Raw genomic sequence first — 16,699 nt, 5'->3', positions numbered from 1 at the left:
GAAGATCTAGCCTACCTAGGTCAGACACACATAAATATTTTGGCAAGATTTTCTGTCTCACATTACTCCCAGTTTTCAATCCTGTCCTCTCCCCTCCAAATATTTGAGCCATTCCAAACTTCCATCCTCTTTTATTGTATGGTCCCCACTGAGCTTCACTGTAATTTGCTCACATGATTGCATGGATTTCTTCTTCTTCACTGAAAAGGTGGTCAAGCATTGGAACAGGCTGCCCAGGAAGGGGGTTCATTCACCATCCCTGGAGGTGTTAAAAAAATGCATAGATGCAGTGCTTAGGGACATGGTTTAGTGATAGACTTGGCAGTGCTGGTTTAATGGTTGGACTTGATGGTTCTCAAAGGTCTTTTCCAACCTAAATGATTATATGATTCTGTGACTTTCTTGCGCCATTTTTTTTGTGCTATCTGGAACAGAACTTACTACATATGGTACTGTGTTACCACAAACTCCTGAATTCAACACCAAAGAATGCATTTTGGTTTCTTGATGTAGAATGCAAATTTGGCATCACAAATACTGATCAGTCAGTCAGGCCTAGCTTGCTGCCAGCCCTGAAGAGTGTGGTGTAATACCAAGCAATTCTTCAATTGAGTTAGAAAATACAATAGACTTTTTATGGAAACACAAACCAACGTTTATCATGTTTTGGACCGACATGGGCAAGAACTCTAAATTCTTAAACCAATGAAATTACAAAAGAGGTCAGTATCTTACACTAAGGACTGCTTTACTGGTGGCCCACACTGCTTGCTTGCTTTCAAGATTGAGTAATTTTTCTTCAGCCAGCAGCTCCCATATTTCTCATAGCCATTCTCGTGACATTAATCTACTCTAACAGGAGCAAACCCAAATACCTTTACTCCCTAAGAGGTATTGGACCAATATGTCCCATCTGGTCTTTTTCTTAGCACAGAATTCCTAAGGCAGTATTATGCTAAAACTGATTTTAGGATGGAGGTATAATTCTTTCTAAGTACATATCAGTACCAAAAATGTGCCTTCCTTCTTCCATTATCTTACTGTATATGTTGTGATAACGTTGCTTTCAAATTTTAAATGTCTATATCATATTTTTAAAATGTGGTTTTTACCTAGTCTAAGTAGTAGACAGTGTTCTCAAAATGTATTGGAGATCCGTAATTTACTTCATACCTGGCTGAGATTACCAGATGGTTCAAAGTGAAAGTGAAAAATATGAATAGAGAAATCTAATGTTTCCATTAGTGTTTCTAGTAAAGCTATGTAACACAAAGTGTACAATCAAAAAAGATCTCTTATGTCAAAAGTACTACATTAGTAGTCCCATGTGCATTAATTCAGAGAAGAAGAATGTCTGAAATGTATTGTATCACTGCAATCCAGCCTGAGAATTGTTTCATTAATGAAAAAAGAATCACAGTTTTCTTGACTCTGTAATCCACTGAGGGTAATACTGGAAGTGTAAGTTGCACACCCCAGCAAAAAGTCCATTTTGTTGTCATGGCCAGGTGAAAAACAAAGATTGAAAAGCTATGTGAAAAACTGGAGTCCAAGTTCTGATCTGTTGTGGCTAGGTATTGGAGCCATTGACTGTACTCCAGGACTTACTAGTTTACATTCACTGAGGAGCTGAGGCTATGCAGGTCTCTAGAAAATGTTTTCAGACAGTGTGACACAGAGAAGCTATGAAAATTTTGACAGACACAATGACCTCATTTAAGAGGTGGTGTCTCTCTGTGTGTTACTGTCGTGGTTTAACCCCAGCTGGCACCTAAGCCCTACACAGCTGTTTGCTCACTCCCCCTGACAGCATGGGGGAGAGGACTGGAAGAGTGAAAGTGAGAAAACATGGGTTGAGATAAAGACAGCTTAATGGGAGAGAAAAGGAAGAAAATAATGATAATGATAACAACAACAAACAACAACAACAATAATAATAATATGTAGATCAAGTGATGACCAATGCAATTGCTCACCAACCTGCCAGCCAGTTCCCAAGCAGAGGCCCCTGGCCAGCTTTCCTCCCACTTTATATATGGAGCATGACACTATACATTATGGAACATCCCTCTGTCCAGTTCGGGTCAGCTGTCCTGGCAGTGTCCTCTCCCAGCTTCTTGTGTCCCCAGCCTACTCACTGGCAGGGCATGAGAAGCTGAAAAGTCCTTGACTGAGTGTAAATGCTACTTCACAACAACTGAAAACGTCAATGTGTTATCAACATTGTTTTCATACTAAATACAAAACACAGCACTATAACAGCCACTAGGAAGAAAATTAATTCTATCCCAGCTGAAACCAGGACAGTTACAGAGGCCCATTGGGGAAGAGGCTTGCTTTTGGGTTTAAGTCGGTAGGGTTACTAGAAGAGCATTGTTCCTCCTCTTTGGGTTTCATTTCTCTCTTTCCAGTGCAGCTTAAGTCCTTTGACGTTCTGGTGCATGTTATGCAATAGCTGCATACCGCCAGCTGTTGGTATGGCTGTGTGGGCATTTCTGACATGCATGAGGGCACAGACAAGAGGGCAGTTTAGACAGCTGAAGTACATCAACTGGTTTCCTGTGAATTGACTTCTTCCTTGAGCTTTTTTGCAGTTTATTGCTTTTCTGGTTTTATTCAATTGTTCTGAATTACACTTTAAGTGTTCTTTTATGGAATTCGGTTTTGTTATGGTTTTGCATCTGCTATTCAAAATAAATTAGTGGATGCTTCACAAGAGAAACACTGTAACTTTGTTCTTTTGGCGCTAACTAGATTTAGATAGCATGTGCCATACAGTAATGTAGAGCTTCCAACCATCTGAGAAATGCTTACCTGTCAGAGCTTTTGTGAATGCATTGGCTTTTGCCAAGTTGCATCCACTAACACCAGGATTGAATTTGTCCTATACTGATCTTTATGAATTTGGAAGCTTCCAGCCAAACAGTTGGATATGATACTTGGAACCAAATTTGGAACAGTTATGGGCATGATTGGGTTAGAGTTAATAATTTTGCATCTCTGAATTGTAATATTACCTAGGGCCTGTAGAGAAAATGCAGGTAATTCAGAGTTCAAAATTTCTGTTGAAACTGAAGCTTGAAATATTTCTCTACCTATGTTATAGGACTCAATATTTAGAATATCATGGCATGTGTTCTCAAGCATGGTTAACCTCTCTTGTTGGTACACATTCTCCATGGGGCAGTGAGCTGACATTCTGACAGATTAGAAATGATTCATTCTTGTTTGGCTGTGTCTTCGAGGGCACTGTTAGAAAAAAAGAGCTTGTTACTTTAACGTTTTAGTTCAAGTCTTTTGGAAGTTTCACAGTGAACTTGCCTTGCCCCAGAATTGTTTTGGTCATATGTGGCTAAGAGGTCAGCATTAGAATAAAATATTAGAAAAATTTGATATCAGTATCCTTAATGGAGCAGGCCCCAAATCAGGCACAACATGTGCACAAGTTGATGACTGTAGTAGTTAATAGTACTTCCTACAATCATTCTTAAAATACTAGTGGATGACTTGCATCACAACATTATGGGCCCGTATCATTTACATGTTGACAATTTTTTTATTAATTTGATCTCAGGAGCAGCCTGATTATCAGACATCAAGGTTGCAGCATGTAAGATGTCTTCAAAAATGACTCTTGCTGGAGACTCTGGGCTGCAGTGAGACAGTTCTGCTAGTTAGAGCCATCTTTCAGGATCTGAAGAAGAGTACACCTGCTGCTGCAATAGCATGATTTTTGCCTTTCATGTATACAGCAATCTTAGTGACAGTCTAAGTGCTTGATATTTTCTTCTCAAAAATCAAAATCTGTAGAGTGTTTTCTCTGGAGAAGAATGTCTAGAGGTGTGGTAACGGTTACAGGTGTTACTTGAGTACAGAAACTTGAGGATTTTTATAGATTTGATATTATTAGATTTGAGGATATTGCAACTTGCTTTCTGTTGTTTTGAACATCATCACCTGAAGAAGGATTTATGATTGCCACATGTTGTCCAAATGCTGCTTTTAATATTTTTTTTTCAGTTTCTTTTTGCATAAACTAATTAAGTGACACATCTTTGGTCTGTTAGTCTAACGTACACCTTTGTACAGGTACAAATCCAACCCTAGGGAGTATGGTCATTATTGTATGCCCCTTTGGTCTAGTTTAGGTATGACAAACTAGAAGAGCACAGTCCAGAAGAAGAGGACACATCGCCTTCCTCTTTAGTCTGTCAGGATATTCCTTCTGGTGTTTTCTGCTCTGGAGCATGTACACAGATTATATCCTCCATCTGTTCATAGTGATTACTAGATGGTACAGTGCTAGCTCTGGCTGATTGTCTAAGTCTTACATGCATTTTATAGGATATGCTCTATAAATCCCAAACACAGCACCAATCACTATGAATTTTCTTTCCTTTCCCCCATATTCCCATTGATATCAAGAGCCTATGTGGTACATGTGGAACTTGTTTTCCCAGTTCCCAGCAACTGGAAATACTGCCAGTACAGCTTGAAAGACTAACAAAAATAAACAGATTTTGAGTCAGGCTATCTGAGTTTCAATTTGATTTTAGTCCATATAAGATGAGAACAGTGTTCAGTGATTCAGTACAGCTACTGTGATATAAAAAGATGTGAGATCAGAAATCACTGTTCATTCAACTAATCATGATATGTGTACATAGACAATATTTTAAAATTATTTCTTCTTCTTCCCTGTAAAACACTTTAATAACAAACTTCTATGAAGTGACGTTTGTACGTTATGAATTACATCCAACAATTTCCACCGGTAGACGCTTAGCTGTTTCTTTTCTGCTGCTTGGAGATTTGGAGTGTATTAACTTTATGAACTTCATGGGAAAATTATTGCTTTTTAGAGGGATTATTCAATTACCCACTTTAGGCAAAATGCAATAAATCTTATGTTACACTAAAGCCAAGCATTAATCAGCAGACCCCGCGAGCATGACAGCTTTGTTCTTCTGAATGTCCATCAGGCTTAAGACAATATTCCTTGTCTTAATTTCATTGCTTAGAGGTACAGGTGATCAATTCTTATTATTCTGCAGCATTTTTTACTTATTAACCTCTGCCTTCATCTTCTGAATATGCTGTAACCCCTAGTTGTCCTTGTGCATTTTGATTTTAGTTTAAATTCTGTTCCCCTTTTAAGTGAGTTCTGTATAAACATGCAGACAGAGGCAAAATATTGCCTATTTTCCTCTTATCTCCTATTTAGTAGAAATGTTGTCCTCTGTTTGAATACACGGTTTTCACTAGTAGCAAAAATTTATGAAACTCAACTTTGCTACTTTTCAGTAACCATGAAAATAGGTTAAAAGGTTCGATTTTCTAAGCTTTTACTTAGAAACATTTTCAACTTAGTTGTTAATCACAAAATACAGTTCCTTATCATTTATGGTTTTCATGTTAATGCATGGAGAGTTTATTCAGTTAGAAGGGAGAATGAAATCTTTAGAAAGGCAAGAATAAGAAAGCAGTTTTCTAAACTAAGCCTTTGTGTGAGTTTTTTTTCCACATGCATATTTTAATGGATTCTGCACAGCTAAGAACATTCCTGGCAGTTACACTGAAATGGCTTGTTCCTCCTCACTGTCTGTGTGGTGAAGAATTGCTTGCAAAGTCAGTGCAAGCAACTTTTTGTTTATTTATACTGGTTATCTTACGGACTGGAAAGATCCTTTTACATTATATCATTGCACTCTGATGAATATCAACAGTAATGAGAAGCTAAGAAAATATTTTTGAAAGGTGTAAGTTAAATCCTTCTTAGTGATGAGAAAATAAAGATATTCACACTGCAAGAAGAAATTAGGGCATATTTCCTTGATTAATAAATCTTTTCTTGGTCTTGTAGTCCAGGCACTTTTATTCACTTTTCAGTAGATGGTGCCAGAGTCAAAGTAACCTCTCCACTCTCTGAAAGGCTATTTTTATGTTTGCCAGTGGTGTTAAAATGTAATTTGAAAATAATATAAAAATGATGTTAGTGGATATAAGTACCCAAGATAGCGGTTTTGTGTCAGAAAGCTCTTCTCGTGAATTTCAAGATACTTGGTTTCATCTTTAAACCCTTGATAGAAGCTAAGCTTAGAAAGCAAAGACCTAGTATGTCGCAATTTAGGAATAAGTTGATACTGAGTCTGCTTTATTTGATAACTCCAGATGCACGGGAGAGCAGTGCTGCTGGAAACAGAAGGAAATAAAAATTATAAAAAATAAAACTGATTACAAAACAAAACAACACACACAAATCACTCCCAAAGCCTCCTTAGCTGTGAACATTTCTCAGTATTCTTGTGGCAGCTAATAATATTTATTATTTCTAACATTCTCATGCATCTTTCTCCTTGTTTGTTGAAACATCTTTCTGCCTTGGAAGAGGAAAGACAGATTAGCAGCTCTGTTTATTGAGGTAAAGACTGAAAGTTCCCTGATTAGTAAAAAAAGTTGAGGTTTTTGTATTTGATGTTCCCATTTTACTCAACAACACAATAGCTATTAAACTTGCAAAAAAATGGAATATTTTATTTCCTGAATCACAAAAATATGTGAGATTTGGAATGATGCTTTTTAAAAACAGTATGTGAGGGTTAAAAAGAAGAGGAAAGGTAGAAGTTTCAGTTTCAGAGAACAGGAGATTTGAGGACAACAGAACACTCTTTAGCAGCTTAAGGTAAGAACTGGGAACAATGAATAGCATTAGTCAAAGTCATGACCCCTAAGTATTGCTGTGGATTTCCAAAACAAATTCTTCAACTAATCTGGTCATCTTTTAATTTAAGGGAAAAAAAGCCAAAACAACAACAATATTTTATTTTTTTTTGGTCAGGAATTCCACAATGTAAGGTGTAGGAAAGATTTAAACATGGCATTTCTTTATCTAAGTTTGTCCCCCAGACTTTACAACAGATGCTGGTCCCTGTGGGTTCTGGAGCTGCCCAGACCTGTCTCGGGGCAGAATTTTTAAACTCCCCTGCTAGCTTGCTTCTGGCTTTGCTTGGCTTTTGGGACATCTGCGGTCCTTAGGATGAGGCCTCCTGGTGAGAGCCCCTGAAATGACATCCTTAACGCTGGAGCCAGGCCCAGTTCCTCCAGGAGAAATAAATAACCACCTGTGATAAATTTCATTTTCAGGGAAAATTAGTAATCTCTCAGAGATATCCTCTGGCATGGTTTCTAACCAGCTCTCATTGTAAACATTCCTAGTCTACTATTCTGAACATTCTGCTCTTCATCCATGTGTTCTCCTTGCTCCTGGTAATTTTGAAATTTCTTTTGATATTTATTTTCTTCTGTCCCTAGACAACATACAGCTCAGTGATCTAGCTCACTCTGTGTTAGTGAAGATTGCAACCAGAATGCAAGTCTGCATGCAGCATTTCAGATACAACAGGTCTCCTTCAGCTTGTCTTGCTGCCATCAACATCTGGATGATGATCATGCATTTGCTTTGGTAAAAGCAAGTTTCAAATTGTTTGATTCTGTTTGATAGCTGCATTAAGACAAAAGGATTTTTAAAACTATAAAACCAACTGAGGGAAGATCAAATAGCTACCTAGGCTTTTTTTCTACATGAGAAGGCCAGTACTTCTTTTGCAGAGGAGTGTAAACATTTTTGGCACTCATTTGCCTGCCAGGCTCTTCTCAGAGGGAGAGAATACAGTGTGCTGGCTGGGTCAACAACATTGCTTCAGCATGTTGGCGTTCTACTGTGCTTGTGATTACAGATTGCTTGGTTGTATGACCTTGGTTTGTATCTGTAAGGCTGAAAACTTCTGTTTTCCAATATTTGGGCTAGTTAATGTAGTGCAGGACAACCAGATGAAGACCTTCAAACTTGCTACATCTTCAATCTTATTCGTGCATCCTGGCAGCACAGCTGTGCTACCAAGTATTCTTTCAGTGTAGCAGCCACAAGTCCAGTGATGTTTGCTCTGCAGTATCTCATCTGTCATCTCTGTGGTAAATATAATTTCAGAGTCTCCAAAATGTTGCCATTCTGGTGCTACGTCTGCCTTCAGGATGGTACAAAGGGATTTATGGATTGGTGGCCATGGTCTGATTTTTATCTAGAACAGATTACATTCTTTTGTTACCCACTTTGAAATACAGTTAGGTGACTGATCTAGTTTATTATACATTGTGACTGAAATTTCAGTTGGGGAATTGACTAACAAAATGTGTGACTCAGGCGGTATTCTGAGAGCAGTCAACTATGCCAACCCATTTCAGCATAACTTGGGTTGCCTAGAAGATCTTAGCACATACTAACCTGAATGTGGTCCAGATACAGCCACAATGGTGTGTTGTGTATATCTGACTCCCACTAAAAGGATTATTCAGGTAGCCAGTCAGGAGCTTCCTCGTGACTTCACAGCTGTTTGATCAAGTGAATTGAAGCTGTATGTGTTAGTGCATATTGTCCTGAATGTCCAAGTTAAGGATTTAGAAAGGTGTATGCAACTACTGAAGTTTTTTGGTAGTATTCTAGTGAGACTCTAACACACTAAGACAGTTCATACATCCCTCTAGGCAGGTATGTAGCTGCCTAGAAAAAGTTAATACTTTTAAAAGTTTGGCCACAGTTACATAAGATGTCTCTAGTTGCTGACAGGTAGAATCAGCTTTGTCCAATAAAACACTATTTTTTTTTGTTATTTTATAGTTTTGACTGATAACAGCAGCACGTTTTTAAACCTTCCTGCAGTTCATTGGAGTGTGAAGAGTATCCTGTAATAATAATAATGATAATGACCTTTTATGTACACCTTCCTACCCTTAAGTAACTCCATACTTTGCAAACAGACATAGTAACATTGGGAGGAAAGTGATTAATCCAAGACTGTTCATCAGCTAAGCAGTAGTTCCTGGACCAGTACTGCCTCTCCCAAATGTGCTTGAGTTGCCCACAAGACAATTTAGAGTCACTGCTCTAGCCATAACTGGGCAGATTTATAAAAGTTTGTAAATGGAATATCCATATGATAATGGGTATGAACCGTTCAGACCATTTCCACGTCTGAAGGAATCTGGATACAGCACTCTGTGTGATTTCTTCATGTCTCTGCATTCAGGCTGTTCTTCCATCCTTTGCTGTACGTTTGGAGGGAAGGAAGAACAATCCCGCCAGCATGCATGTAAAGCATTGCACAAAGTAGTACCAGGATAATTAAAAAATTTGTACAAATATTTATTTACTGGCAGGCTCCAGAGTCAATGACAGTCCAATTTATACAGAAAGGAAATCCCTCCACACTTACACTGTAGGCTGCAATAATGAAGTAATATGGCTACTCACGCACACTGAGTTCAGTGACAGATTAGCATAGTTGACTCCTGAGAGCCCAGAAAAGCCTCTAACTAGAAAGGACCACCCAGCTCACTGGCTGCAGTCTCTCCAATCACAGGCAAACACTCAGGAGCTGAAATACTTGTAACATCCTCAAACAAAGTTTAAACTAGAAAGGTCAACAGCTAAACCTGTACCTTGGAGGCCTAGAAGGAAACAGAGCAGCACAGATGATTGTGTACATTTCATCTTGTGCCGTGGCATGTGACTGGATATTTTCTTCAAGGTTTTGTGGATACACTTGGTTGGACTAGATAGAAGTGACTGAAGAGCCATAATCACCTAAAACCCCTTTAGTCTCCAAGGCTTGGAACCTTTGTGGCTGCAATACTCTAATGGAAAATACTTGAGGACTGGTTAAATTTGTGGCTATTGTAAGTGAAGATAAAAGAAATATTTAATAATATGTTCCCTCTGTTGTCCAGCACATTGCTGCCTGCATGAAAGCATGTGAAGTCCTCTCTGTAGACAGTGGAGGTAACTCAGTGCAATGGGATGGGAAGGAGGGTGTCGCTGGTTATAATTCAATTGTCACAGAATGCCTGAGGTTATTCTAGCAGACAGTGTGTACAGCTTCAAGATCTGAAAGGGCTTTTGGTGATGTGAAACACGCAGTTGCTAAATGCTGGATTTGATTTGTTTGTTGGAAGCTCAGAATAAAGAGGATAACTTTAAAAGGGGTGTTAATTCCTTAGCCAGGGATAGTTGCCATCTCACCAGAGGCACATGTGTGTAGGATTAGCTCCTCTCCTAGGCTCTTGAAGCTGATCTGTAATATAAAAGAAAAATTTTGAAACAAGCAGGATCTGTGCTGACCTCCCATATGAGGGGTAGGACTGGGTAGTGACCATGTGGGTGGTAGAGTGGAAGTTTCCATGAAGTATGGGTGGGAGCTTCTCTAATAATTTATATTCATACTGGTTCCAGTTAGAGAAAGTTGGCTTGCTGGCAAGGTCGGTGCCCGATGCATGACTTCTTCCCACTTGTTTATGTAACCTTGTTCTGGGTACCTAAAAATAACAGCCCTTCTTAATACAGTGTGACTTCAAGCAGAACTGATATGAAGCAAACTGGGATGAAATCTTACTGTCAGTGTCACTGTCGTGTTCATTCACTTGGCAGCTGTAGCTGGGTTAGGAGATACAAAATCAATACTTCAGGCAGTCAGAAATGGCCATGCAGCAGACGCTCATCAGGACATGTACACAGCTCAGTGGAATAGTGATTTATCTAGGAGGCAATGAGAATAGATTGGCAGCACAAACAGATGAAAAGACGTAGTTTCATGAGTGTACATTGCTACTTTGAAACTCAACATTCTTTAGCGATCATGCAATCTTACTGGTGGAACACTGTTTTGAAAGGGGCAATCTATAGATATTCAGTGTGGGCTCAATTTTCCCCATATCACGATAAAGTTATAGATGAAGTGTTTCCATTTGTTATTATCCATAGTGCAAATGAAAAAAATCTATCTTTAAGGGATAAGTATCCTTACATAAGATTTTTTAAAAAATAATGGGGTTTTTTTCCTTCAGCTGATTGGGGCTTTCATCTCCTTAAGTATACATACGGGCATGGTCAAACTTATTCTGACTAACTTTGAACCTATTTGAATATACAAGTGTGAAATTGTGACCACACGTGTTATATTAACACTTTGCGTAGGAGACTTGTGTATGCGAGAGAGAAATCAGATGCATATATGAGGTGAAAATGGAACCAGTTGAAAAAGATTGGAAAGAAACAAGGGAGGCAAAATAACAAAATAATATTCTGTGTCTATGTAGCAAATTACGTAATACAAGTTTAGTTCTCTAGACCATCTTTTAGTCCAGTATTTGTGAATACATCACAAAATAGCTCAAAAATATCTATTTAAAAAAAAATAATTACTGTTTTAGTAGAAATACTGCAGTGAAGGCTTTTAATGTAGAGGCAGAAAAATGATGGTAAACTTGAGCTAGACTGAGAAACTTATTAAATGAGACCAGAACTGTGCAAAGGTCACAAGATTTTTCCATTTTTGTTGCAGTAGAAGTGAAAACCATCTATGTAAACCAAGAAAAAGTCAACTGAATGTCACTAAATTTTGAAGAATAGATTCTGTCTTTCTATCTCTTTTCATCCATCTATTTAAACATACATGCATTTCATGCAGAAGTGATAGATGTAGGGGGAAATATTTCAATTATCAGATGACCTCTTCTTTAGGTTGTAGGATACTTTCATGCTTTTTAATTTTGAAAGTCATGTCTGCCTGGTGTTTTTTTACAATTACTAAACTCAGTGCCTCTGAGAAAGCCCCTACATACTCTTATAAATCCACATTTCCCATGATTTTTGCAAGATGGATTTTGCTGGTTCTGGGACTGTACACATTTTGAAATGCATATAGTATATAGTAATCTACTGAAGTCAATTGCTCTTTCCTTTCTGCTCCTAAACAGTTCTTTGAAGATCAGCCTTGAGCCTGGTTTAAGCTAAATTTTCATTACAGCATTGCTGAATACAGGGTTTGAGTGTTCCCCTACAATCTAGTTGCAGTCGTGTTTTGAAAGCTGCCATGGAAAAAGCTTTTGGGAGCCCTGAAAACCACTGTTGCTTCATAAGATATCAGATGCTCTGTACAATTACTGAGAAAGGAGGAAAATCAGTATCTACAGATAGGAAAAAATAAGACTACAAAAATTAGTGTTTTGTGTCTAATTTCCTGTGCATAAGGAAAAGTCATTGGGAAACATGCAAACAAATGGCTTATTTATTTTTTTTTAAATTTCTGAAGGTGAAGCAATCTCATGATTGTTTTTTTCGCAAGGCTGTTAAGTAGCCATCTGATTAATGATAAGTTGATCAGTACTTGCTCACAGGGAATGCAAATACCTTGAAAATCAGTCCTGAAATCTGCTTTATGCTTAGCAGAGTGAAATGAAGACTCATTTTGAAAAATGGTGGTCATTTTAGGCTATTTTGTGAAGTCTAAAGCCACTATAGCACTGAAAAGCACTGAAGATATCCATAGTTGCCAAAAGCATTTCAGTAGCGAGGCAGACGTAGCTGTGCCCCTAGCAGAGGGGTGGACATTCCTAAGAAGCACGCATTTGCCCTTTTATGTGTATTTATTGAGAGGGGAAATATCCAGCAGCCATCAGGCATAGACAAGGATGGCCCTTGGTCATCTCACTTGCTTAGGGCATAGTTCTAAGTCTTAAACAAGTCTGAGGTAGCCTTCTGCAGACACTACAGCAATCAAAACAAATTGTATTTTTTGCATACATTTTGTCTGAAAAATCCTGGCATTTTTAAGCTTTCCAAATCAGGAATTTTAAGGAAAAGGTAGAACATGCAGAAAAAGGGCTTCCAGGCAGAAGACAGGGATATGAATAAAAATGTCTTTCAATTTTTCCTTGTCTGAGAAATCTAGCATGAGGTGAGGGCAGTGACAGTGATAATAAAGGCAAACGATAAATGAAAGAAGGGACACTTCAACATGATCTAGGTAACAGGAAAATTTTAAATGGACAATTTGACATGATGGTCTCTATGGAATTATTTTTCATTAAACAATCAAAGCTTGTGATAATGCAAATGAAATCCATTTTTAGCTGCAGGAAATTCTGAGAATTTCAGAGGAATAAAAAATATGAGAATAATAATATCATGATGGTAATTCACAGTAATTATAGAAAAGCATAATTGCACAACACAAGCACTAATCAAAGCTCGGAAGAGTACTTTGGCAATCATTAGGATTTCAGAGCTATTAGCATTTACCTTTGTCATTGGGCACCACACAACAAGCATTATTAATTTCATGTCAATCTAGAGCATAATTTCCCTGATCAAATATCAGTTTGTAATAACTAACCACAAAGATTAGCTTATCTGACATTGATTTTTGTGAAGTATTTTAGAAAGAAGGCTTTACTGATGATTGCTTTGGAAGTAGCAATGTTGTCCTTGAACTTAGGTTATTTCTCAGGGCTTGTGGGCTATCCTATATGTGTACAAACTCCATCAATTTATTTGCATCTGCTGGCTTAAAAATGCTTCAGAACGTTGTCCATGCTTTCCCTCTTGATATCTTATAATTTTCTGAGCTTCATACATCTGTGTGTAATAAAGTATTATTGAACTATGCACATATTTATGTACATATGTAAGTCATCATTTGTGCTCACTGTAACTTCTAATCTGATGTACAGCTGGTGCTAAATTATTCTATGTATGGTATTTGTGTAATTTGTTCATTTTCTGCCCACCACCCCACTGACCAACTATGCTTTTGTTCAAACTTGCCTTGACTGCCTAGCATGAGGAAAGGGACATTTTACAGTTGATAACATACAGGGGTGGAGGTGAAAGGAACATTGAGCAAATCAAAACTGAATTTAAGAAAGAAGAACATGGAGCTGGAAAACTCACAATGTGCTCATGGAGAAGGGATCATCAATTATTAGGAGAGGAGTCAGTTTTCAAGAAAACCAAAGAGATAAATAAAAGCACAATTTAACAGCTGAAGCCAAGAACAAGTAGTTTGAAACTGTGGTTTGGAGAAAGGATATCCTGTAGTGAATAAAATCATGAACAACATGTTTTTTTCCCAGGTGAAGAATTGAAATTGTGAAATTTACTAAAGCACATACAACTAAAGCATACTTATGCTATTATTATATATATGTATTTGGGATATGCATCATGTTATCTTATGTTCAGTAGAAGAAAAGCTATACTTTGTGCAATAAAATAAATAAGCAAAACCAGGTCCCGAAACACAAACTGTAAGTCTTAGGGCCTTCTTGGTTCTTTTTATAACTCTCTTTATCCATTAATTATTTTTTAAAATTAAATCTGTTCTCATACTGACATTTAAAGACTTTAAAAAATTCAATACCATATGTATAGCTTTTAAGGGAAGGGTTGTCTATAGAAGACATTGGCTGGTAAGTAAAAAAAATATTTCAATTCGTTGCTCAATAGAGCAAGATACAACTTATGAACATGCAGGTGAGGTCATTTCCCAGTGTCAGAAATACTAAGTATTGAATATCTTTTCCTTTTCTCAACTGACTCACTGTCACAGTGCTTTTCTCTGGCTTGTGGCAGGATTGTTTTTCTGTTAGCAACTTATTTTTTAACACACCATTCTGACACCTTGACAGTTCATGTGCTAAATCAATCTTTACAATTACTGGCAGGCAGTTATTAGATGTATTGCACTTAATTAACTTTGCACCTAATTACAAGCAGTGCTGGCCGATTACAAAGGGCATAAATATATTAGTGCCCTAGCTGTCACATCATGAAAATGGCTGTTTGAACAAGTCAAGCAAAAGCAATTACCACATTGTGTGCATGGTGGATTGTAGCAGAGTGCAGAAAGAGGAATGAACTGTTCTACTGTTTGTAGGAATTTAATTTTGCACTTTGCATTTCAGGTGACCCAGATGAGCAAAAAGTAGGATAGAAGATTTCCTTTCATCTGTATAAACACTTCAGGAGTGCTTCGTGTGTTACGAAGGGAAAACAAAAGTTGCATGGTAAGAGCTGACTTAGGTTTTGTTAGATATCCACCCTGTGTATCTGGAAATGATAAAATAAAAGGATTCCAGCATTAAGGAAGAAAAGCAGTCTAATATAAGATATATTCTACAGTTCATAAGCAAAACTTGTGGTTCAGAATGACACTGCAACTGTTACTTACACAGTAGTTGCCAAAATGAGAAAGAAAGCAGAATTCAGTCTCATCTGTAGAGGGATATGTTGTAAAGAACAAATGTTAGCACTCAGCTGGTGTTCTGTGGAAATCTGTCTTGTGTTAGCACAGGAAGAAAACATCTCTGCTGGAAAAGTAAGCAAGACATTCAGAGCAATTTTTAAAATTTCCAAAGTGGCTTTGTGAACAGTCTATATAAGAGAGATGTTTCCTTTTGTACCAAGTATCTGATCTAAGTACCACATGCTCTTTTTTGCATAGGGAAATATAACATGTTACAGGTGGTTTAACTAATTGTTGTTGTGCATATAGCCATAGAGGGATCATGTCTTCATTTTAAAAGCATCCTGGCTAAGGAGAAAAACTGAAAACTTAAATATAATAATTTTTTTTCATTCCTTAAAGATTTCCTTTTTCTGCTTAGCAGCAGAATTAGCTCCTGAATTACCAATGTTTTACAACAAAACTAAATAAAATGTTTGTTTTCCTTTTCAACAAAATTTAGTCCCACACTTAATTATTCACTGATGCATAGACAAAGCAACTTAAGCCCACTCATAGGAATTTCATGGTCAACAGACTGTACTATTTGCTTTGTACAAGGTATGTAATGCTTTGTACGGAACAGTACCAAGGTCACACAGACCAGTTTCACATATATTCGCCAAAAAAGGTCACTAGAACTTGACTTTGCTTGAGGCAAATGGAAAGAAACAGAGGGAGTCACAATGTGGTGCTAAATTAGTTGCTGTAGGGCTTGTATGCTGTTATTATTTACAAGCTCTGAATAAAGAGAACTGTGAGGATGTATGTAAACCTTTCCCAGCCCAGAACAGCCATTCATTGTTATTCACTTCTAAATAGGCTGCCTGTGTTGTTTCTGATAACTCATGGAAGAAGTTGGTGGCCTCTAACAGAAGTTTTGTATGCCTTTACAATTGTGCTTGCATGAAAAAGTCATTTGACTCCTTTGTGTGCAACATCATAAAGAAGGAAGTGGGGCAATAATGTGTTTTCAAATACAATCACTGCTGAAAACATTGCTCAATGTGTTAAGAAGACCTTGGGTGACCAGTGATTTTTACCCTGTATAAAATCAGAGACATTGCTGTAGAAAATTAAACCTGTGCAGGAAAGTGTCCTGATGGAATGATCTGGGGGAGACAAGCACTGTCATTGAAGTAGCCTGTGCAAGAGGACTTTGGCTCTTTAGCCAATCCTTACTGGAAGAGTCAGCCCAAGAGAGATGTTAAATCAGTCAAGGGTTCATGTAAAGCTCTGTGATTTGAGTTTTCCAGGGCAAAATATATGCTACTAAGCTTTTCACTGATGAGAAACTGCAGGGTGCAAGGTATTACACGAAATAATGGGTACTTGGCTCTTCCAGCACACAAAGTTAAGTTATGTTCAACACAAAGTGTGTTAAAATGTTACTTTCTTAATTGAATGCGTGGGAAGCAACAAATAATCCATGAATAATGTTTGAAAAATAAAAGCAATCTAAAGCTTCATGCATTTGAGTAAAATCAAATAAAACAGCAATAAGAAGTTATTCTAGCAGAATATCTGCATCTTACGTGCTTGGGATTTTTTTCTGATATGGATGGTCATAGAATCATTTAGGT

The sequence above is a fragment of the Falco punctatus genome (genome assembly GCF_963210335.1).
Source record: "Falco punctatus genome assembly, chromosome: 1".
Lineage (NCBI taxonomy): Eukaryota > Metazoa > Chordata > Aves > Falconiformes > Falconidae > Falco > Falco punctatus.
Note: the sequence above shows the minus strand (reverse complement) of the source record.